The sequence below is a fragment of the Falco punctatus genome (assembly GCF_963210335.1).
Source record: "Falco punctatus genome assembly, chromosome: 2".
NCBI lineage: Eukaryota > Metazoa > Chordata > Aves > Falconiformes > Falconidae > Falco > Falco punctatus.
Window position 1 is genome coordinate 106,582,825 of NC_137581.1, and position 25,055 is coordinate 106,607,879.

Here is a 25,055-nt window from a genome sequence, read left to right on the forward strand (position 1 = left end):
CCAAAATATCTAGCCTAACCTTTAGCTCCCTTTTCCCCAACAGTTAGCCCACCTGCAGCACCTTCTCCTCAACCTTTAATTCCTTGCAGGTTCCCCATGAAAGTTTTGCCACAAGCTTGGGAACTGTTAGCATCCCTGCAATGGTTATATTCTAGCTTTGGTACATGACCTTTACTTCCACCCATTCCACTGCTCCAGGCTCCTCAGCTGTGTCACTGAGCTGCTGATTCACATTACAGTGGTGCTTTTAGCTAAAGGCTGCCTTTTACAAATGGGAAGAAAATGCCTATACAGAGATGTTACTCAATACAACTAGAATAGGATACCCTATTTCAAATAAAAACACACTTTTGAAGCTAGAGTTAACAATGCTTAATCACAATGCTAAGCTAGCCATGTGTCCAGACATCACCCCAGACAGCTATGTCCATCCAGCCCTGTTGGTCATACGGCCAGCATGACTTCTGCCAACTCTATGGCAAGGGTGTATTTTTTCAATGCCCCAGAAGCTTTCTTCCTTTCTGATTAGAGCCATAATTACCCAGAGACCCCAACAGTTTACAGAACTACCTATGCTCATGCTAGGCTGAAACAGCTACAAGGCCAGGCACTCACACACACTTTTAGCCCTTTGCTGTCTGACATGGACGATTGAAAATCCGCTGAAATCTGTATGACTGGTCAATACAGCCAAGTCAAGTTTTTTTGCTTTTTGCATAAGACCAAACTGACACAAGTATCTAAGATACGGATACATCTGTATCTCTCATTTTAGAACCTTAACTCTTTCTAAATTGGTTCAGAGGTTTTCCCCTTTTGTCCCTAGCATGGAAAATTCAAATACATATGGAGTGGGAATAAGTGAGCAGTAATTCCAAGACCAGTAGCACTGTATATTTTTGAAAAAGCTTCTTTTCTTGCTGCCCCTGCAGCTCTTTCTGCCTGCATCCCTGCCTCCCCAGTGATGACAGTGCACTTTATTTGCCTTCAGGGTTCCTTTTGTCCTTTAGGTTCAGAATTCACTAGCAGACGTAGGCAACCAGGCATAACATTGATCTCTGCTAGACAACCAAGGTGGTGACTCAGCGTCTGCACCAAAATACTGCCTTGAAGATAAGCAATTAACCTGATTAACTACCCAAATTATCTTCAGGTAATTCTGAGCCCCCAGCATATGCTCCATATACTTCTCTGAATGTTAGCTGCTGCATTTCCATGCTGCATTCATATTTCTCTGTCTGGCAACAGCTATGTATGTAGACTGTTAGATGGATATTCGTAGATAAAAGTAATGATGAACAAAACTGCGTCTCCCCCTGTTTTGGTATTCTGTGACATTCCCATCTCAGCAGACTGTGTCTGGCAGTCTCACAATGAAGCACTGCATGTGTCAGGGAGATGGATTATATCTGCAGTGTCTGAATTTCAACCCCGACTATATGAGCTCCTGCTTAGCCTTACCTCAGGGATCTTGAATTTTGTCATGGAATTAGAACAGCAAATATATATATATATATATATATATATATATATATGTGCCCTGATTATGCCACACTGCAAATATTTAAAAGTGTGAGATAACAAAATGAAAGAAACCCATGCCCTTTATACACATTTGGCAAATAGCATGTTAACTCTTTATTTTGAACTACAAAGTTTGAAGTACTGCAAGAATAGTGCTACTTGCTTTTTTGGGGTAGTTTATTTTAGGTGTTGGGAATTAAAAAATATATCTATCATGAATTCCTTTTCAGTATCTTTAGGCAGATCACATAGAAATGAGGAATAAATGGATTAATATGCTTCTTTTCATTAACTAAGATACAAGAACCAATGGTGCAAATATCATATAAAAGAAATTGGTTAATCTCATCTCCTTCTGGCCAGTTAAAAACATCAGTGCTACAGCTCACAGCTTAGCTGAAATTCCTACCTAGTGTACATTAAAAGAAACAATGAAATGGCTGAAAAAATTAAATGACTAATATTGGTATGATGCAGACAAAAGTCACACCAATTGGAGCTGCATACATATTTTTCCCATGAAAAATCGCTAAACTTGGACCTTCACTGTTATAAATTCAGGTCTGGACAGAAAAAGAAAGAGATACTAAAAATGATGGGGTTCACGTTTTGTGATTTCTGAAGGCAGTCGTTTATGGGAAACAGCTTTGTCCATTTGAGGTTAATTTGGTCCTTCGAGTTATAACCTAAAATTGCTACTGTAGTCTTTAAATTCCTGTAAGATAAATGTTATACCTTGAGTACAGCAACGAATGCAGATGAAAGGAAAAAAATAATTACATATGGTAGCATAAACCTGCAGTTGTATATGTCCTACTGTTCACGGTACTGGGCATTGGGCTGATTTCATAACGGAAACATCAAGCAAAAACACTTACAGTTGAGTTCACTTTACCACTAGTTTCTCCTTTGTAAGATCTCCCAATTAGCAGGACTTACTCCACTAGCAGTTTTTAAAAACTGCAATATGACTTCTTCTGAGAGATGGCTATAATGGTCCTTTGGGAATGCTTTCCACTGATCCTTAAGGCTGGTCTGGGTTTGGAGTTTAAACTAGCATATGGAAGGGTACAGGCTATTTTTTTTTTCCTGTGTGGTTTTCTTTTTTTGTGGTTATTTTCCCCTAAATTCAGGTCATTACAATGTACTGAAAACAGATTTAAAGACTGTTTAATTCATCTTGGTACTTGCACTTTAAAGGCTAAGTTTTTAAAAATAAGTGAAAACAGCTCCCTGGTTCTATAACAAATTTTCCCTTCCACAGTCCTGAATCAGAGAAAATATATTAAAGAAAACGTTAATATTGCAGTAGACTGTAAAACCAGTACTATACATGTATGTCTCTGTATATTCATTGCACACTAGCCCTATACAACTCCCTATATCAGAACAAATTATTAGAAAGAGAAACACTTGTAATGATTCCATCCTGAATCATCACATTTGAAAATATAGCATCCAATCAGTGCAATAAAGAAACGGTCTTAAAGATTTGCAGAAATGGCTTCATACTCTAGATTGTACTTTCTGGCTCACCTCAACTGAGACAGAGCCCAGAAGCTTTCTCACACTCAAACATTACAACTGTTTCATTGATCAGCTTATTTACGTTTCAACACCAATGTAAAGTTTTAGTTTCCAAACAGTCCTTATTTCTGTAGCTATTTCATGCTTGTTTTTATTTTATTCTAAAGACCAGGCCATAACTACATACAGTTGTATTGCACAACCCACAGTATTTCTCATGACTACAAATTCTGCATATCTTGTCAAGCAATAACCAGTACAACACATTCAGAAGTCTTTGGTGCTTTAGAGACAGGCTTGAGCAGCAGACACAACTTGATACATTTGAAGATCAGTGACAGACTCACACTGTCATGAGATTATTTTTGGCTGCCCCTGTCCTCTGAATGGTATGAAAAGCTTCCTCTACAGATCATTCCGAGACTGTCTATATTGCCTCAGGGTATATATTGCATTAGCACAGTTGCATCTGTTATGAAAACACTGTTGATCATCTTTTATTTCACTATGGCTCCCAAAGGCGTTTGATGTATCTGGTGCTTTTGGACCCAACAATACTGATAATGCCTGCCTTTGGGAACTAGCAACGATACCTTTCTAGAAGACTGTACTCACGCTCACCTTGGGAAGTGCTGTCTCTAGAAACAGGCACGTACAAGTTATTACTGTAGCAGCAGATGCAGGACAAGGGCCAGTCTTTGGTAACCATTGGTTTCTCCTTTCTGCTAGGATTGATGCGAAGTAGAAATAAAAAAGACATTTACATGTAGTTAAAACCCATGAGTCTGAAGTTATGAATTGCACAGTTACAGTGTGAAATTCAGAGTAAGTTAAAAAAAACCCCAAACAACCCCACACCAAAACCAATGAACTATTTAAAAAGCAATGCATCACAAAAAAAACCACCGAAACAACCAAAACCAAAAACCCAACCTAAAAAAACCCCAAACCAACAAAAAAAACCACCGAACCCCCCAAAACCCAGCAAGCATTGGAGTTCTAGTTCACTGAGCTCTAGAATGTCTCCTTTACTCCAAATTAAAATTTCTCTTGATAAAATTATAAACAATTTAACAGTTTCCATTAGACTAATTTCTGTTCTCATACTTCTTTTCTCTAGATGGATGCATTGCACTGTTTCTCTTTCTTAGTCTTTTAGCTGTTTAATGTGGCATATTTTCTGCTACTGCAGTGTACAGAAATCAGTCGCCTAATAAAACATTCTAATTTATTACATGGTCACTCTTTTGAATTCAAAACCAGTAAAGAATGTTGCTACGTTTGGTCTTCAAGGAAAAAAATTACAACTGATTCATTCAAGCAGATAAGTTTGGGGCATCAATCCTTTAACTTTGAAAGTTGTAGCTGTTTTTTTTGGGGTCGTTAATCCATGTATTAAGTTAGTGTCCTGTGTTCCAACCAAGTGCTACTCCTACAGTTTTTAAAAATATTTTAATAACAATAACAATAATCCTAAAATATATGATTTAAGTTTTTACTAATCAGTTAAAACTAAGCTTTAAACTGGTCTTTTGTGGAACTGAACACAGAATTATGTCAGGACTATGTGACATTCAGACCAGGCAGACACACCAGTGCCCATGAGAGTCTCCTGATCACCTTCTTTCAACTGCTGTGTCACCATTCCCAAAATATGTTGTAAAGCTCTGAAAAAAAGTAAAGGGTGCTATCACATGAAGAAAAACATGTAATTCCACAGTGTCCCAAAAGCTTTGCAATTAACCTCAAGATCACCTACTTGATGTCAGGGTCTTGGAACAAGTCACGCATGTTTTATGTGTCTGTATTTACATTTATCAATTTAGAGCATACAAAAACTTAAGTAGTCACAGAGAGTTTGAGCTACAGAAGTTCAAGAAATGTTTTCTTATGTCTATGTTTTCTATATATATCTTAATTTTTCCTCCCAGCTGTGAGATCCTAGATATCATTTCAAAGTTCTTGGCCCCTGCTAATGAAACTCATCTGTGAAAAGTATCTAATGATAGTATCTAAAGAAGACCAAGTCAGACTATTCTTGAAGATGCACAGTGATAAGCTACTGATATATTTTCCAGCAGGGAAACACCAACTGAATACTAGGAAGAAGCTTTTGTGGTGAACATCTCTAAGGATGGATATTCCATAACCTCACTTGGAGAAGGCCCTGAGCAACCTGGTATAACCTGGCCCTACATTTAACAGAGATTCCCCTCCAACCTAAATTATTTTATAAAAGACCAAAATGACCACATATCTTAATACTTTTAGTACACGTTTCCCACATTCTGTCTTTGGAAGAAGTGGAACATGGTTTCTCTGGTGCATCAAGCAGCTAGAGCAAGCCTTACCACAAACTGTAGAAGTATTGCCCACTACATAGTAGACAAAAAACCTGAATAGCATGTCAGCTGTGTGGAAATATCTGAGGAGATTATTGTCACACCAAAAAAGAATTGTTAAAGCAAGGATCTTTTTCCTTGAACTGATCAGTCTCACAGATGACTGGTAATTACACGAATATTGTAAATCTCTTTAGGATGTTGGCAAGACTGATTAGCAAAGATGTTCAGACAAGTGATATACCAACACAAGATAAAGAGAAATTAATTTACTCAAATGTTATCTACTATTTCTTCACTAAATCTCCCTGCCCATGATGACAGATGATCCAGATACGTCCTAAGAAGTTCTGCGCAAGCAATTTCTAATGTGGTTTTTGTTCACTAGGAGGAAAAATTATGTTAGGAACATCTGAGCACTAATAGATCATATCCATGGTGTCAGGTGCAGACGCAGGAGATTTTTGCATGCAGAAACATGCCATTCCCTTCTTCCTCCCCAATCAAAAGACATACATTTGTTTATGCACACACCCACTCCACAGCAACAATACATCTGTAGAAGGTTGAAACTAGCCTAACCAGTCTAAAAAAGGTAGCATAAAATCAGTGTAATTCTTCATTGTTTGCATGTAAACAGTAAGAAAAAAGTTGCATTCAGAGGGCTAAAACATAGAGGTAACATTCCATCTTCAAGATTATTATTTTGTCACAGGACCCGATTTTATTCTTTTCCTTCAAACCGATGCCAAAGGTAGCATCTCAAGGCCTTCAGTGAAAGCTTTTTGGTTTTTTCATCTAGAATTTCTTGATGAACTTTGTCACTTACAGAAAGGAAAGTGCATTATAAACAATGTCTGACAGATGGTCTGGAGGCTTCTCTGTAGTTTCAATTTTTCACAAAAGAATTGTTTAGATTTAGAAGACCAACTGAAACCAGAAAATAACCAGCCAACTTCACCTATGGAAAACAGGATCTGTACTAGGTTGTTAGGTCTTTGGAAAATTACTAATCATCATTAGAACGTCTTAGTATTCCCCCACGATTTCTCTCTTTGAGAATTCAGTCAGCTAGGATCATTGTCTTGTGGATCTAGCAGCTTGGCTGAAAAAGATAGCTGTTGGACAAGTTACATCCATCAACAGTTTCACCACCTGGGAATTAGAAAAGAAATTGCTTTCAAGATGCAAGCTTTTCATCTTCCCTTTACAACCAAGCTGAAAACACACTACCAAAGTTAGTCTATGGGAGCTGTCAATCTAGCTGTTAAAAGAAATAGAATGAAACAAAAAGTAGATGCTAGTTTAAGTAAAGATGTATTTGTTGAAATCAAAATTGCATTAACATATTACTCTTCAAAGCCATCTAAACCTCACAGCTTGTTCAAGTTCAAAGGTTACTGGAATTCATACCTCAGTCTTCGCAATGGGCACAACGGGCAGAGATGTCTCCTGGCTGAGTTACATTGCCATTAGTTAAGCGACAGGCAGACACCAAGAAATGGGAAAGTGGAGCAAAGATCGAAGTCCTTAAAAACTGTTGGTTGTGTGGAAGGAAGAGGAGGCCGTGGTCCTAGGAGGCATGTGTTTGCATGGACTGTATGTGAACAGGTCAGGTCCACTTCCCACTTTCAAATAATAAGATCTGAAAGCAAAGCTTGCAGGATCTTATCCGACAAGAACAAGGGAAGAAGGGTTGCCCCTTATGTTCATAGGTTGCTCTGTCTTACATCCTTATGAGATGTGATTGCTCAGACTCCAACTAAACCATGACAACATGACAGTAGTCTACATCCAACAACTTATTGTAACCACAAAAACCTTAAACAGGTTGCTCACCATTGCAGAACTAAGGCTCAAACAACTGAATGCTCCCTAGATAACAAGTGAAGTTCAGCCTCTCTAGTTACCAGTTATTTTTGGCCATAATGAAAAATATTCCTAGTTCAGAGCAGTGGTGTCTTAACAGGCTTCTTTTTAAAAAGGCACGTAAAAAGGCAAGCTCATACTGACATTGACTTAAAAACAAATGAAAAACTTAAAGGAGGGAGAGGAGAAAAAAAGCAGCAATAGTACCTGCTTTTCCATATAACAAATGGATACTTTGGAGAAAGAAAATGAATGCCACTCACAGCAAAATGACAAAGCAGGATGACATCCACAGTCCTGCAAATGGACCAACAAGTGAAATATTGACCTTTGTGCTGATAAGTTCTTGGGTTACTAAACTTACTACTTTAGCGATGGTAACTGATAATCAGACAACCTCGGCATAGGAGAAGACTAACATACATCACTCAAATGGCTTTGTCTTTGTTCCTACTAGCTTAACCCTGGACACATTCACAGTTCTACACTTGAAAAGCCAGCAAATTAAATGCATACTCATAAAAGAATAAGAGGAAGGAACAATTCCTTTTTAAATTCTGATATCTCTAGTTAAGTTTGTACAGAAATCCTCTGGTGTTTTAATTGAAGAAGGCTTGGCTGCATAATTCAAGACACGTTCGAAAAGCAGGATGACTTTTAACTGTTAATATGAGTGCATAGACAAAGATGAAAACAAACGCCAACAAGTGAAAATAAAGCAAAAGTTTCTTAACACATTAGCAACTCCAGTTCCATTACAACCTATTTTGAGAAAGCTTACAGCAACAAATCCAAATATTAACAAGCCTACTGTTGAATTTTTTTTCTAGCTCTTCACTGTGCTGAAACAGGCTGGGCTTCACCTCCCATTGAGTCTTTGAACCCCACTCATCTCTCATGTTACTTCTTGCACACTGTGCAAGCCAGATTCAAAGGTTTCATTTGCCTGTTCTTCTTGCTTTTGCAAGGAACATGGTGCCATTCCAGTGCAGCATAACTCTTGAAATGCTAAATGAGTATCTCACTCTGAGCCAACCTCTGTCCTTAGCAACAGTTTATGACTACTTTTTATTATTTTAATGAGATATGGAAGTAGCAGGAAGGTTCAGCAATGTCGTAATAACACAGCTACATTGCTCATTCAAATGATCCTTTATTAGATAAAAAGTGTTCATTAAAGTAACATTTGTTTCAGACTTAACCTTAGAAACAGGGCAATTCAAAGCCAAAGCTGAGTTTTGCCTCTTCACTTGTGCCCACATGCTACAACTATCACATCCCATTGGAAAACAGAGAGAGTATATGATTTGCAAAAACTAGACAGTTTGGTCAGCAAAGACTTAACCTCAATTTCTTTCCATTAGTATTTTAAACCTCACATAAGAATGGTTTCTAAGATATTTTTTCATTTCTGTTGTACCACATCTTGATCAAAGCTGTGAGTCTAGGAAAACCCCCAGCCATTCTGTGTAACAGATTGGGATTTTTCCAAAGCCATGCAGAAGACAGATGCCCATTTCCAACAGAAGGTTGAACATTCTTTATGAAAGGTGATATTTTTGTTTTGTTTAGTAACAACAAAACAGATGCATGGAGGAAAAATGGCACACAAAGGATCTCACACACAAATAGACTCAGCAAAACTCAGAGCTGCCAACTCATTTTACAGGTGGGGAAGGAAGGGGTAGTTCTTTTCTCTCTCCACAGGAATATGTCTCAGTTTCATTCAGATCAGTCACATGAATGCCTTTCTCTACTTATTTATGTGAACCAAAGGGCTAAAACTATCTTGATTGTCTGAAACAATTTGGCAAGAATAACATCTATAGTAGTTCTGCCATAATGCTCATCAACTGAAGTGCTTTTTCAACTATATATTTATATATGTACACTACAGTTTTGTTATTCAGTTAATAATTGATTCAATTCAATTACACCCACCCCCCCCAATTCAATATATTGAATACAAAGTGTATTCAATAATACACTGAGCAACATGATATAAACCTCTCCCATTCTTCATTCTCCAGAGAAAGTAGTATATACTAGAGTATTCAGGAAGGAGGGCAGGGGATCCTTGTATTTTATTTATTTTTTAAACACTTAATCATTTATTTATATTTATAGTACACAAAGCACAGTAAAATTAATGCACTTTGTACTTGAAGCCAAAGAAGGAAGGGGAGGTTTGTGATGCCTTAGGCATTCACAGAGATGTTGTGTAGGTTTGCACCAATTCTCTAGAAACCCTACCCTACCTGTACTGATCCATCAGCTATGGAGTGTGTGTGTGTGCATATGTATTTGACTGACTAATTAAAACTAGGTCACTCTCTTCCATTTCTTTCTTTTCCTTTACAGTATTAGCTGGAAGGAATGTGTCCCTTAGGACCCCTAGAGTTATAGAACAGATTTCTAGATGTTTCTTCCGAATGCATTCAGAATGTATTAACAACACATATATTGACTTCACATTTCAGTCAACATCAAAATTTATTGACCGTTGAGGTAAATATTAATCTCAGCCTTGACACAGTCAATATTCACCACTTGGTTCAATACATCTTGATGATCATCTCAAGATAATTCAATATATACTTGATATGCAAGAAAGTTTATTACACTGATACACAGGTTTTATGCACTGTTCTTTCTATTTTATTTTAGGAGATGAAGTTTCCAAATAGTATTTTGACAAATATTATCTATTTTTAGCTGATATTCTTTACCATAAATAAAACAAATATGCATAATCAGTTCACAGACCTGTATAGCAAGGTTGGGGAATGTAAAGCTCAACAATAGTAAGTTTTGCTTAGTAATGAATCCAAAAAATGTCAAGGACAAAGCACACAATTACCATCTTATTTTTTTTTTCTTTTTTAGACTAGGATTTCTTGTATTCACAAACAAATTTGAGATAGAGGGCCTGACGTCTGGAACATTGCTAGAACAAGTAGTTAGAAAAAGTGTTCTACAGTTACAAAAACCTGTACAACATACTCCCATAAAAAAAACCCAAACAACTACTATGGAGAAATAGTGTGAAATGGGGACAATGGACATCGATTGTGATTGTATATGTCTGCTCAAGGAATGTGGGTATGGTGACTAGTCATGGGTGCGGTGTCTGGTCACATAGACACACAGCTTTGAGGAGAGGCCTACAGTTTTGAGGAGACGCCTGCCCCTCTTCCTCTAACAAAGGGGAGATGCCTGCCCTTCTTCCTCTAACAAAGGGGCTATTTAAAAAAGAATGAGAAAAGGATAAGAGATATTCCAATGCTATCTAGAGGGAGGGAGTCCTAAGTCCTTGCTGGAGAAGATCGGATGGTCACAAGAACATGAATCACCTACAAACCTGCAAGACCACCACATTGCAGGCAAAGGACTGATAAGCTAATTAACATATGAAGCGAGAGTAAGCGGTTTAGGTAACGAATATGTATAGGCGTTAATTGAATATTCATTTGTTTCATTGTATAAATGTGAGATGGTTCGTCACTTCGGGTATGCACGCTTGTGGAGGAGCGATCCCCCGTGCATCTGCGCGCAATAAACATACCTACTTTATAACTTTCGAGTTATAGAGTCTAATTCCGTACGTCACAACAACCAACCAACCAACCAAAAAGAACCACCAAAAACCACACCCCAAAACAACCAAAAACCACCCCCCCCCCCCAAACAGGTGGAAAAATGCAAGCCAACAGTTTTTCAATCCTTTTCAGAGTTCAGAAAAACTCCTGTTCACCACCTCCACACTGCAGCTGTTAAAGACAACCCCCTGTTACTGGATCTGTACACATTATTAGGCTCTGAAAAGCACCTGAGGTCTGCTACAGACTGAAGAACCTTATGCCCACTGAGGCTGTATTTTCTTATCTCCTGTGAGTATCAGAAATCCTGCTTGGATCAGAGATCCAAATTTGGATTTGGGTAAAGCAGTCTATCCCACATTCAGTAATTTCTCACTTTAGAGGTTAAAGGCTGATAACAGATGCCACAGCTAAGCTGGTATCCTACTGCAGGAAGCTGTGTGAACAGTATCCCTGCCCAAAGTGTTCCTGGTACCCATATAAACAAGGCACACAAAGCATGAGTGAAAACCAATAGTATTTACTGAGGCCAGGAGAAAGGCTGTTTTGACAACTCAGAAGAAATAGTCACCCTTTTACCTCATCCTGATTGCATCCTCCATGTGCCTGGTAGGAACTCCTGATACCTTACGGAATGCCACACACCACACTGTCCTGCAGGCTCCCACCTGGTCAGGAGTAAAATAAGAGCACAACACAAACAACATGTAGCATGGATCAGGTTTGTGTCACAGACCAAGACTGCTCAAAGTTTGATGTCATTTATTCTGTTAGAGATCTCATTTTCTGGAGAAAAAAAAAAAAACACAGAACACAACAAACCCAAAATTTAGATTTCCAGGAGTGTTGCTGAAAGCTAGACTTCAGATATTTTGCTATATGAAAAATATACACATTCATCCCTACACATGCCCCCCTGAAGTTATTATATGTTGAAAAAGCAATTGTCAGATGATTTCTGAAAAATTGTTTCTGAACTCCAATTGGGATACACATTTAATGTTTCTCATGGAACATAATAGAAGGGTGAGAATTATACCTCTTACCAATAATAAAAAAAACCAACCTTTACCTCAGGTTTTGTTCAGGAATGCAAAAATCAATCTGTTTTATAGTCTGCTTTATTTTCTTATACATCAAGAATGAAGCATCTACCTGAATATCCTCAATGCTCTGTACAAATCAACAAAGAGGCTTCCAAGGTTCAAGAGAATTTATAACATCTGACTATCACCTATAACATCAAACAGAGCACACTCATTGCTATTAAAAGGCAGAGATAAAATTCAGTGTTTTCAGACTACAGTATTTGAAGATTTTGTAGCTGTCATGGCTAATGAATACATTAAGCGTACAATTCATGGACAAACTGATGTTGAAAATAGGAGACCTGAAGCTGCTTACTGTCTCTATATTGATTTCCACAGGAGTTACTGAATCTTTCAAGAAGATGAGCACACAGAGCACCCCAGATTCCTAGGTACAAGAAAATATGGGCAGAATACGTCTATATTATATACAAATTTGGGCACCTGAAACTGAAGATGTGTACACATTTACTGTTTACTCTACACCATTAGATGGTGGATGACCAGCTCTTCACTCCTCACTATGGACTTCCAGAAGTCAGCACATTACTTCTGTCTGCAAGAACAAAGGGAGCAAGCCTATATTTGGCAAACTTAAAATTGGTAAAGGAAATGTGTTTGTCCACTGGGACGTTTTTTGATTTATAAACCCCTTGGAAGATTAAGAACTACTGACAAAGGTTCCATCTATTTGGTACTCAAGCCTGAAAATGAGATCAAAGCTGTGAACTAATGTGCAAGAAGAAATTTAAGCTATAACTAGATAAAACTCCTATTAACAAAAGGCAAATACTCTGAAATGCAATTGATATTGTGGTAAACCTTATGGATCATAATTTTCTGTTCCATTTCCCTTCTCTGCCATCTTTACCTCTACTTTGCCACCTCACTTCTGTTGTTGATAACAGTAGAAAACACCTGAAACCTTTGCATAGTACAGCACAGAAATGGCTACAGTTCCCAGTGCAGCAAAATAAATGCATAGAATAAAACAAATGAAATAGACATAAACAAAGACAATACAAAAGAAATATTTTTTGCACAGGAAACCAGAATAATATACCTTGGGAGGGAAAAAGGAGAAAAACCCACCAAAACCAACAAGCAAAACTCTGGTAGGATAAAGTATGTAACTATATGCATGAAACATAGTCTTTCTGTTTCAGTGAATTAGATCTTTCAAGTGCTGCTGTAACTAGCCAATGCCACAGACCTGGAGTTTGCACAGATGATGCTGATAAGTCATCAAACTGATCAGTCAAATCTGAAGAACTCTTAAAGCTGAACAGAAGATTCACCCAGACAGTAGAGTTTTGTCCTTTGAGTAAACGTATGAGTCAAGGACAAAGGCCTCACTGGATATCTAAAAAAAAACCTAAGAAAAATAATCCAAGAAAGTCTTCTTTAAAATAGGCATCAGCAATCTGGTGATTAGAATAATAATTCTAATTCTCCTCACCACCACCCCAAAAGGAAAAAATAATTAGGAAAAGAGAGCTGTATTGTATCTACTGTCATTTAAAATGGGGGGGGGGGGGGGGGGGGCACATATATTCCTGTTGGTTTTAGCTATTTAAAAGCCAAGGAATATTTATTCCAGGTAGCTTTTACAAAGAATCTTGAAGAATAACATAAAATTTTTTGAAAGTTGTTTCTTGTAGGAGTCATCTGTGTATTAAACAGAAAGCAGGCTAAAGAGAGGAGACAACCATTAAGGCTATTCACATTACAGTTGCATAAGGAATGTAAATATTTTTTTCCCACTTTTATGGCACTTGTAACTTCCTTTATCCTTTATAACCTATAACCTTTCATCCACAGTTGAAAAATAAAATTTGGCAATGCTGTACTTGGGTGTACCTTGTGTTACATATTTACAAAGTCATTTACAAAGATTGTTTGCCCCTCTTACCCATTTTCTTCCTCTGAATTTCAAGTCATCAATCTCCCAGCAAAGGCAAGAAAAACTGAATCCCCAGGATCACCCCATGTACACGTACACCTCATTTCTTCCTATTCCCAAGCCACTTTTCTACTGTTGCCTTGAGTCTTGGATTATGTACTTCTGACAGAGCAACAACAAACTGCTGTAAGAGACCCCAAGCAGGCACTGTATTTTCAAAAATAAAGCTCTCTATAAACTACCAGAGGTCAATGCTGCTGCTGTGATTCATGAAGCCTCATGAATAATTGCTACCAGAGAAATTAGATAGACCTATCCACAGAGCTTCAAACAGGTAGTGCAAACTGTCCTACAAAAACCCAATAATTTAAAAAATCAAACCTAAAAATATCAGGACAAATATACATGGTGTCCTGTCAAAAGTTGGAAAGCTATTCTTCTGTTTTAATCCCTTGTTAAGAGTCCAACAGGGTTTCTTGGTGTAACCGTCAATGATGGCACATCAGTCTGCAGTACCTATAGTACAAGCAGTTAGGTCACCAAAACCTGTGTCACTTTACCCTCATGCTTTAAGATGATTTTGCCACAGATTTAGGGTTAAATCAAGTCAATGGGTGATCCCTGTAGATCAGTAAGAATATGATAAGCAACCATTATAATTAGCTAAATCATCTATCTAGATTATTATTACAAATTTGTAAAGTCCAAATTAATCAAGACTTCGACTTGTAGCGAGTGTCCCAGCAAAGGGTGATACTAGGTATAAAACAAAGCCTTGCACTATATATCAGTATTTGATGTTAAATTTCTAACTGTTCACAAAATAAACACTTCCTGAAGGCTCACTGGTTCTTCTTCCACTCTGTGGAAGACCACAGAAAGGGGATTAACTTAATCATTTACTGAACACATGAGATTTAGGACTTAAGAATTTATCTGCAAATGTATAGGACAGGTAGAAGAATTTGGGATTGGGGGGGAAAGGTGCATTTGTAGTTTTTGTTGGTTTTTTTTGTTTTTTTTTTTTTTTTTTTTTTTTAACCAACAGAATTTCTCCACTTAATTCCAGTTCAAGATGGGACAAGGCTACTGGAAGACCCAGATTTAACCATTCCTCAAAGTAATCCATGCAATCAAATTCGTATTAATGGGAAATAACAAAAGCATGTTTCAGAAATACTAGTTTCTGTGTTTTGGCTTCCCTTCAGTTTCAGTGCAATAAATCAAAAGCAAAAAGCATGCAGTTGATGTATTTCAAACCACAAGCAGCACCATATGGAGCAGCACATGCTAAGGCAATACCACAAGCCAAGATACAGTAGATAGGAGCTGAAAGGATCATCATGTGCGCATTATAGGCACACCAACAGAGTTGGACTGGTCATTAGCCAAAAAAAGGCAGTGGTTATTTATGGATTTTCGGCTGAACAGAAGTTCCCAAATAAGTCTAATGTCAGAAATATCTTCTACTTCCGTCAAATAAATAGATAAAACTGAGGGCTTACAATGTTTAGCCATTTTTCTTCCCCAGATTTAAGTCTGGAATTCAGTGTATGGATAACCAGGGTGAGACAGAAAGAAAATTTTATCACAAGAGAACAATTCATCAGTCGGGTTGATAAACCATTTAGTTAACGATTACTAATCAATAACAATATTCTGCACTACTACAAGATTGCATTTGAAGAGAGATAGCAGACTAGAACCGAGGAATTTGAAGATGTCATCCAGGAAAACCAGAAACTCACAGGAAGGAATAGAAGGGCTGTAAAAAACCCAACCAACTCATGGTTCATATCATGCTGATGGGCTTCTCATGCCACTTTACATAATACAAAAGTCCAACTAATAGGCAACATTGCACATCACTGTGCTTAAGTATGTAGAGTTGTAAGCAGTAGATGAATATATAATAAAGATACAATTTTGCTACCCACAAATTAAAAAAGGATTTGAAAAGACTGGCTGTATTAGAGTTTTCCAGAAGGCCCTCAAACCCCAAAGAAGATATTTATACTCTTAGCAACCCCCTGAACTGTATGCTGTTTCTTCCAAGTAACACTTGTACTGTTTTCAACAGGATGCACATGCAGCTTCAGCTTCTGAAGGCACGGAAGCAAAAAGGGTAAAAAAAAAAACATGTCAGAGACAGAGGAAGGTCATGCCCTGTCAAAGACAAATTATCAAAGGTACTGCCAAATGACTTCCAGGAAATGATCATGGTTATTCAAACAGGTGGTTGGATCAACATATTTCTTGCTTCTATTAGCAACTTAAGAGAGAAAGTTTCAGTGCCAAAAGGATTTTTTTTTAACCACATGAAGTAAGGGTAATTCTGCTCCTTTATGTAGAAGATCAGCAAAAGCCATGTAGCAATTGAAAGAAAATCAAATAGAAGAGGTAAGAAAAGGGAACAATGACACTGTGAAATAGGTGCATTTGTCAATGTATGAACCAAATGGAGAAAAACTTCCTGTGAAAATAGGGAGGGAAAGGCTATCCTGACACAAAGCGGGCTTAGAGATGGTTCATAATGACTGGAAAAAGTACAGATATGACTGTCCTAGATTAGTATTCTCCCTTCTCTAAGGCAGCTTTAATGGGAGGTACTACGGTTAGACAGAAGCCTTCGTTCACTTAATACATCCAGTGAAAATGCATTTCACAGTGACTCTCATTTGATGAGCAGTTTATTGGGCACTTAGCAGTAAGTACCGATCAGGCACACCACAGCTAGACCTCATAATCCTTAACCCATAAGACAGGCAGAAAATGTTTTTAAAATAATAAAGCATACAGATTTAAAAGAGCTACATATTTTTTTATACCCTGTTGAATTCCAGAGTGGCACTACCAAAGGATTTGTTGACTTTTCTTGTTTGCAGAAAACCAGACTTGAATGGTTCACTACCATAGCATCTGCTTTCACATTGCTAAACTAACACCAAGCTTACTCCTACAAGAAGAAAACATTACAGAGATATCACAAAATAAACCATACTGTCACGAGAAAATTTCCTTGGACAACCAGATGCTCTCTGTGAATAAGCAGACGATTACCAGAAAGAAGGGAGGAGATGGCAAGTCAACTGTTTCTCAAAGAGGATCCAAGAAGTATGGCAATAAAACAGGTCAGTCTCAGAACAGAGGATACCCAAAGTTACCAAAACCTCAAAACTGTAGTTCATCTCCATCACTGGACACGCCCAGGTCTGCACAGCAAAGCAGTGCATCTCAGAGACTGACATAGGGCATCTATAAGCATTTAATATTCTGTAGTAATTATCTTGGATTGTTAATAGCTACAATTGTATTTGGGGAAGACAGCTGCATACTTATTACCATTGTGCAGCTCTCTCAAGCACCCCACACCACCAGTTACCTGCTGCAGAGGCTCACGTGACAGCATCTGAACACAGACCACCTCTGGCAGGTTCCTTGGCTCTGTATGATTACCAGAAAAGAGAACAGAAGAGAAAATCGAACATGAGAAGAAAACAAGAGCAGAGAATGTGAAAGCAAGTCTCATACCTTCTTCCCCCAATCCTCCATTTTCCATAGCTTTTCTTGATATGTCAAGCAATTTCATGACACGTTACAAAACTGTTTGCCATGCCAGCGTTCTTGAGAAGGACCAGATAAAGTGCTAGGTGAATGGGGAAGATGAGAACATAAAGGAAAGCCTATGCAGCCTCACCGTTTATGCAAAACATATGCGCTGAGCAGAAACTGGAATCCAGTATGTTCTGTTGAGGACAAGATTTCTGGTTAAAATTTGTCAGTATAGTAGAAAATAGTGGGAGAAGGTTGATAACTTTTATGATGATATCATGGGGCAAAGCAAACTGGATGCTCTTGTTTTCTTTTTTTAAAGGAACCCCTCAAAACACAAGCACAAATCCTTATACCAAAAAGTTTCTCAAAACCTACAGCATAAGAAACTGAAATAAAAATATTTTGGGGGGGAAAAAAAGAAAAGATATCTCTGTTGTCATTGTTCCTCTGCAGGGCACACCCTTTATCTCAGGCTTACTTTCAGTGGTTTGTTTAGTTGCAACAACCTCTACAAAGGCACTGTAAGATTCAGAAAAAAAGTTTCTTCTCACTTTATCTGGACATGGCTAGATTTGTATTTCTTGGGGAATGCCCCCCTGCTGTACGTCTCTGTCCTGATAGTGCCAGGGCTCCCAGGTATGAAATAGATCTCTCTAAAAATGTCTCCAAGGTTGATTTCAAACTCAAATGTTTCTCTCAAACAACTCCAAGTCCACCATCCAGCAGGCGATTCTGCCTGGTCCAGCACACTGTCACAAAGCACTGGGAAGCAGATTTCTCTGCTGCCCCACAACACTTCACAGAGCATAACATACAGTTCACTGCTTATAAACTATTAGTAAAGAGGTATCATCTGTCACCATTTTTTTGAAAGCTGGGAAACAACTAATGGTATGAAGTGTCAGGATCTGGCTAATTTTTTTTTTTTTTTTTTTTAGAAAAAGGTAGGTGGAATTACTGCGAGGAACCTTTTCAGTGCGCATGGGTGACTCTGAAGCATGCAAGACCAAACCCTTTTTGGTAAACTTGTTGTTTGCAAAGACACCACTAACAACACATATTGTCTGTGTTAACATAATGGAAACAGTACCTACTGCAGAATGCTTATACCCTTACAGTTTAAATCATGACCTAATCAACCAGTCTTTACGGCAAATATCACCAAAAGCTTAGCACTAAACGAATTCTCATTGTGTTCTTGATACCACTCCAGATCAACCATTCAAACTGTTGTTCTCTGGGGTAGTAAGTAACATTTAAAAGGAATGAAAAAAGAGATAGGTTATGTACATTGATTTCTGACCATTTTTATCACAGTTTCACCTACTGTTTCCAAAAGGACTAGTAAAGAAAAAATATGTTTGGTACTGTTTGGCCATCAGGGGAGATTTAAGCAGAAATAGGCCTACACAGTTAAATATAGTCATCTATTTGGCATGATCACAATTCAACTTGTACTGATTTTTTTGGGGCTGGGGGAAAAAAAAATAATCATCTTCCCTTCATGCCATAACACCAGGGTTATTTTGCATTATTTCACCTGGAACGCTATTTCTTTCACAGGCTGAAGAGGCTTCTGCCTCTTTGAAACATTTCAAATAGTTGTTGGCTTTAGTTTTCAGTACCTCGGAAGTATTCTGTTTAAAGCTTGAAGGTGGAAATGTATGCTATCATTTTTCTCCTCACTGTTTCAGGTTCCCAGCAGACATGAAAGCTGCCAACGGGAGCACACTTGTCCACAGCGGCTAATAGCCTGATAGATCAGATGCTTTCCAAGGATGTGTATAAACAGGGGCTCATGACATACCTGCCAGATTTCTTTTTGCATCCCTTTCACCCAAGGTAGCCAAGACATTCCCATATTGTATTGCTTTCCTCCTCTTTTTCCAGCGTGCAGTCATTTCCATCCAAAAAAAATCACTCAGACAAGAACATGGAATGGAAATTGTCCTTGTTTTGAGCGAAGGTGGTTACTGCCTATATCCAGGGACCACCGTGCTGATAAACCTGCTCACAGTCACATGTGCTTTGCTGCTGTGCCCAAGCAGCACAGTGTGCTCAGACCAGTCCCTGTGCACCACTGCAGACAGATGGTTACACTGAGGCCCAATCCTGCTCTCCCAGGAATCTGCATAAACTTTGCCAATTACTTCAATGGGAGCAAGAATAACGCCTTTGTGAATAAACTAGGGAAGGAAATAAATTCTGTTCCAAGCCGAATCCATAGGCCCTTTTGTACCTTAGATGGCCCTCTTTGGAGGAACGTCAACAAAGCTGCTGAGAGTTTGAAACCCCAGTGAACAAGTCCCTCTGGGCTCGCTAAGAAAAGCTCACATATTCACTGCCACTCACTTGTTAGGCTCAGGATAAAAAAAGCATACCAGAACGCTGCCAATAGTTATCTATTTATATTTGGAAATTCAATAGCTTTATATGAACACAAGACCATTCAGGGGGAAAGTTTGCAAGCTGAAAATGAAGACGCTTGTTCTATTATGCATACAGAAATATTTAATTTCTCTTACCACTTATTCATATTTCTTCTTTTGATTCACTTTAATTAAGCTCCCTTTAGGCTTGCACGTCTGAAGGGAAGGGGGTTTCTCCCTCCCATTCTTTGTAGTAGGAATAGAAACTGCTCTCCAGGCAGGTTTTTCCAAATGCTCACAGCTTTGCTTTTTACTTAAATAAAAGGTCTTTGAAAGACAGCAGTGTAGGACGGTTTTAGATTTTAGGTTTTTCTAACATTATTCCTACAGTGCTCCAATTTGGAGGGTTTTTCAGTCAAAACCTCAGCTGCTATTTTCATCCATCCATAGATGTCAAGATAAGGGGAGTACACTTTGGAACTTGATACTAGAGTCATGCACATCATCAAGGATGTAAGCGGGGGGGTCATCTCATCTTCACTTTGTTGTTAACAGAGACTGTCACAGCGCCCACTGAATTCCTCTTTATACATATTTTTAAATTCCAGGGCGATATCTTGTTTCACTCTTTAACTTAATGTCACACTCTCTGCTTCTAAATTTATTTTTAAGCTGAAGTTGTTCAAAGGGCACTTTCAGTGATATGGAATGGAAGCTAAATAGGTGTTGCTCTGTAAAGTGATATATTCCCTAAAACTGTTTCCATCGGGTATTATAAAGCCTCAGCAAGCAAACTCTCAGGAGGCATAACTAGGTAATGCATCAACAAAGAAACATAAAAACAAGAGGCAGCTGGGCTATTATTAAGAAATGAAGCAGAAACCATTGAAAGTGTAGGGTGTGAGTCAGAGAAAAAAAGTAATTTGGTTAAATAAAAAGAACACCAGCATCTGCATCTGAAGTAGGAAGCAAGCACAGCCATTAAAAAAAAAGAAAAAAAAGAAAAAAAAGAAAAAAACCAATCTCTTTTTGGATAACAATCTTTTAGCTGCATCTAGAGCACAGAACTAAGTCTATACCTAAAGGGCTCTTTAAAGCAGAAATTTACAGACACAGTTCCACCTTCCCTGAAACCAGCAAGAGTTTTGGGGTCTGGGGACCTCTGAAAGAGGCACTGTGAGCTCTAAAGCTATGTTGATATCCACATGGGGGCACAGTTGTACTTGCATGAAGTCCCATTGAGCTGCATGGTTCAATAGCCCTCCCCCAAACCCTGTAAAGAGCAGCAGGGCCTTTACTTAGTTGCCTTAGTACAGAATTCGGCACTCATCTTTGTCTTGTCTTATAATTTCTAAGCAAGTTCACATTGCTGTCATTAACAAACCTCACTTTTCCTCTAAGCTGGTCCTATATCCATGGTATCATGGAACACAGCAGGAAACCATGAATTGAGAGACTAGCTGATTGAATCTTTATTTTCAGCATACATGAAAATTAGAAGTGAAGCTTACTGTTCTCTGATGGAGATCTCTTGTGAAGCCAACATCGGCAGATCCATAACTATTGAACATTACACTTCCAAAAATTTGTTTTAACAGTCATACAAATGTAACATTCATTTGACTTGAACTGTGCAAACATGTTTGAAGTTCATGTAATCATTTTGTGCTCAGAACACTGAATTCATGTCTGGACACTTCATTACTAAAAAAATCAAGCAAGCAAATTGGAAAGAATTACAGCGATGCAGATCCAGTACTTAACTCTATAAATAATTCCTCTGTTGTAGTGTATTCCACATCCATGACAAGCAAAGTCAATAAAAATTCAGTCAGATGGCAACAAAAGATGGAGATAAAGACCTGAGTATTTTACAGAAAGGATGAAAGAGCAGGAATGTAATTAGTATTTACATTGGAGTGCTTTGGGACTGACATTGTTGTAACATAATCAAAAGCAAGGCTCGACCCTCAGCCTCTTGGTTATGGTAACACTATGCCCATTTAGGTTCCTACCAACCCTTTGGTAGAACTACTTCCTCAAATTCAACAGCCAAACACCCTACATCTCTCCTTAGCCCACAGTATAGGCAGTGCCAGATGATGAACCTGCTCTTTGCTTTTCAGTCTCATTCAGACATAAGGACAGAGGTTGTCTTGCACTTAGTGAAGGCTCCCCATGGTCAGGCACAATCTGCACAGCACACTCATCTGGCACTTGACCCAGGGTTACAGCAGAGCAAGCACCCTCTTCTGACTGATTACACCTGTTACATGGAGAAGGATCAATTCAGCCTCTTCTAGCAAGTTAATGCCTTTAAATATAACACCAGGTAGACCGTTTCAAAGAACATCTAACTACCTTTTAACCCAATCTACAAGTCAGTTTTTTTGCATTTCAGCTTCAGTCTGTGATTTTTTTCCTTCTGTGTGGCTAGTGACTTTATCTGTCTCAGGTTAACAAAAAAAATCATACTAATACCCAAAGCCTAGAAGACTATATGTATGTGTGTGTATATAAATATATATATGCAGCTTTGCAAATCCCAGGCTAGGAGAGATATCAGGTTTTCAGCTCTTACCATGACTACTTCATACAAAAACAACCACAAAAGATGTTTTTTCCCAGAATTAACTTATTTTCCTACATTGTTGTTTCTTTCCTGACTTTCCTTCCTTTTCTACAGTCATAACTGTAGCCTTTTAAAACTATTGCTTTTAGCATCAGGCAAGAGATAGGAGAGTAATTAGCAGTGCTATTAAGCCTTTACGTGCTTCAGGTATACAGAATATATACCCGTACCTCACTATAGCACAGATCATGGGCAGCTACTGACCAAATTATTGTCTCAGTGTTAAACTGCAGAACAGAGGTACTATTCCAGTCTACAGATCGTACAACTTTGTCTATTAACTTGACATAAAAGGCACAGATTCAATTGTTTTTCTTACTTTGCAACTTAGGAAAGGGGTGCATTTTCAATATGACACATACAGTGAAAATCTGTAGGCCAGTAAGTATTCCATGCAACAATAAGAGAAAAAAAAAAAAGAAAAAAAAAGAGAAAAAAAAAAAGAAAAAAAAAATAAAGACAAGCTAAGAGAGCCAGAGATATACATTTTCTTTTTTAAAAAAATCATACACTGAGGGAAAGGACATATCTGCTGATAGAAGAAAGATGAAACCATCCGATTTCTATTTGTCTACAATAACCTTAATTTCATGCAGAGTAATTTTAAATGCAAATTTCCAGTCAAGATAAAAGCTATCAGAATCGGCATTACCAAAACAGATACACATTAAAAACATTTTAAAGGAATTTTTTAAGAGGCTCATAAGGGCCCCATCTAGTTTCCTCTGAAATCATTAGGATCCTTGCCATAGATTTTTTTTTTAGATGGGACATTAGGAAAGAACTTCCCTTGAGAGAAAAGAAAAGAAACCAACATATTTTTCCACCAATTTATGACTCCTACAATCCTGCAAGAGGAAACAAAACTTTGTTGCCAGCACTTGTCCTGCCGTAACTCAGATATTAAATAGCAATAATAGCAAGAAACTACCAAACACTGAGTAAACTAGTTTTCACGTTGTAAGAGCAACATTTACTGTAAATGCACACATTGCATTTCAGAAAGAAAAGTACTGTTTAACTTGTCAGTCTCTTTAAATCTGACTGGTCACTTGACTCACATCATGTCCCCCAAAAAACCATGAAGCACCCACACCATCACAGGCTAATAGCAGTCCTGCCAACACCCTAGCCTTTGCTTGCTTTGAAGAAAGACCGTGGGAAGGTGTCACAAAATCAGCGGTTATTCACTGCAGCTGAGCACCTGCAATTGCTTGACTGTCCTCTGTGGTGGACCCTGACATGAGCTGGGAGAAGAGTTGCTTGGTCTAAAGCAACAAAAGCTGGAGTGAGCGCGGTGAGAGCACAGTTAGCCTTTATCCCACCTCTGAAATATTCCACTGCAAGCCCCTATCCGTATATTCCTGGCTGCTCCAGTTCCCCATCTGCCTGCTGCAAGCCCTGCTCAGCCAGCTCTGCCTGCTTTCCTGCCTGCTCTTGCCTTCAGCTGTTGTGACCTGCCATAGGAAAGGCACTTGCCTGGGTCTGCCTGGAGTAGCACGGGTTAAACAGGGTATTAATATCGTTGTCTTCAGGCAATTTATTTAAATTTCAGTGTAAGAACCAGATAACTATCAGCTGATGTGGAAGTGCTCCCACAAATGTTTACTTATTTCAAACTGAAACTTTGTCAGTAGTTTCAGTTATCACATATGCTTTTGAGTTCTAATGACATTGGTATAGATATATGTATTTCCTATTACAGCCAGAAACATGTTAGTAGCAGTAATTTTTTTTTTTTTTAAAGTGCAACAAAAACACAAATAGGGAGCCACTGAAACTGGTTATGTATAAAATGTTGGCACTGGGAAAAAAATGAAAAATAGAATTCCTCCCCTGCTTAAACTTAACCATTACCTTTATCAAGAGAAAAGTAAAGCATTTCAGGCAGATGTGTGACATTAATACTGATGTGATCTTAAAATTTACTAAAACTTTAGAAAATTGATCACATACTGTTACAATGCATCATGGTGATAGCTAACTTATTACAAAGAGAATAAACAAAACCACAAAATGCACAAAATTTGCCAGAAAGCTCATATCATCTTCTCCTCCCTTTGTCTCATTCTTTTCTTCCACAACTGCAACTCTATAATAAAAATGAGCGTAACTATACTATCACTATATAAACCCATGCCATTGCTCTGTATAAGCTTTCTTACAATTATTTTTTTCCCATAAACAGATTGTAAGATAAATTTCATACATCATTTTCTTAATCTAAGCAGTGTCTTTGTCTGCAAAGAAATCAATTAAGAAGAACAAGAGAGATACATATTCTTCAGTGCTCAATTTTCTTTATCAAAAGGAAAATAATTTTGTCATGCACAGAGGACTGCAACTTACACCTAAACATGGTAAACTTTTATAATCTGTTGTATGTATAAATCTTAAAACATCTAGAAGGAGGCATACCTGCATATGCCTCAATCTAATATATTTTTTCTTGATTGAAACGTAAGAGCAAAAAATCTAACTTTTAAATTGAAAATCTTTGAAGCCCAAACCAGACTGGCATGTACTCTTTTGAAAGCATTTTAGTAGACTGTACATTCAGCTTAGCTTTTCTTTCCCTTTTTTATTTTGATTTGTGGGCTTGTCTACACAAGAAGGGATAATGGGGAGGTGTATCATTCACAGGGAG

At 38.0% G+C, this 25,055-nt stretch overlaps 1 long non-coding RNA gene across 1 annotated transcript; it reads left to right on the top strand.

The window, feature by feature from the left end:
- Positions 1-1,523: 1,523 nt before the first annotated feature.
- On the top strand, positions 1,524-10,838 carry LOC308058571. Its single transcript, XR_013925895.1, has 2 exons — positions 1,524-10,388; positions 10,420-10,838. It is a non-coding gene; the product is annotated as an uncharacterized lncRNA (long non-coding RNA).
- The last annotated feature ends 14,217 nt before the right edge of the window (positions 10,839-25,055 follow it).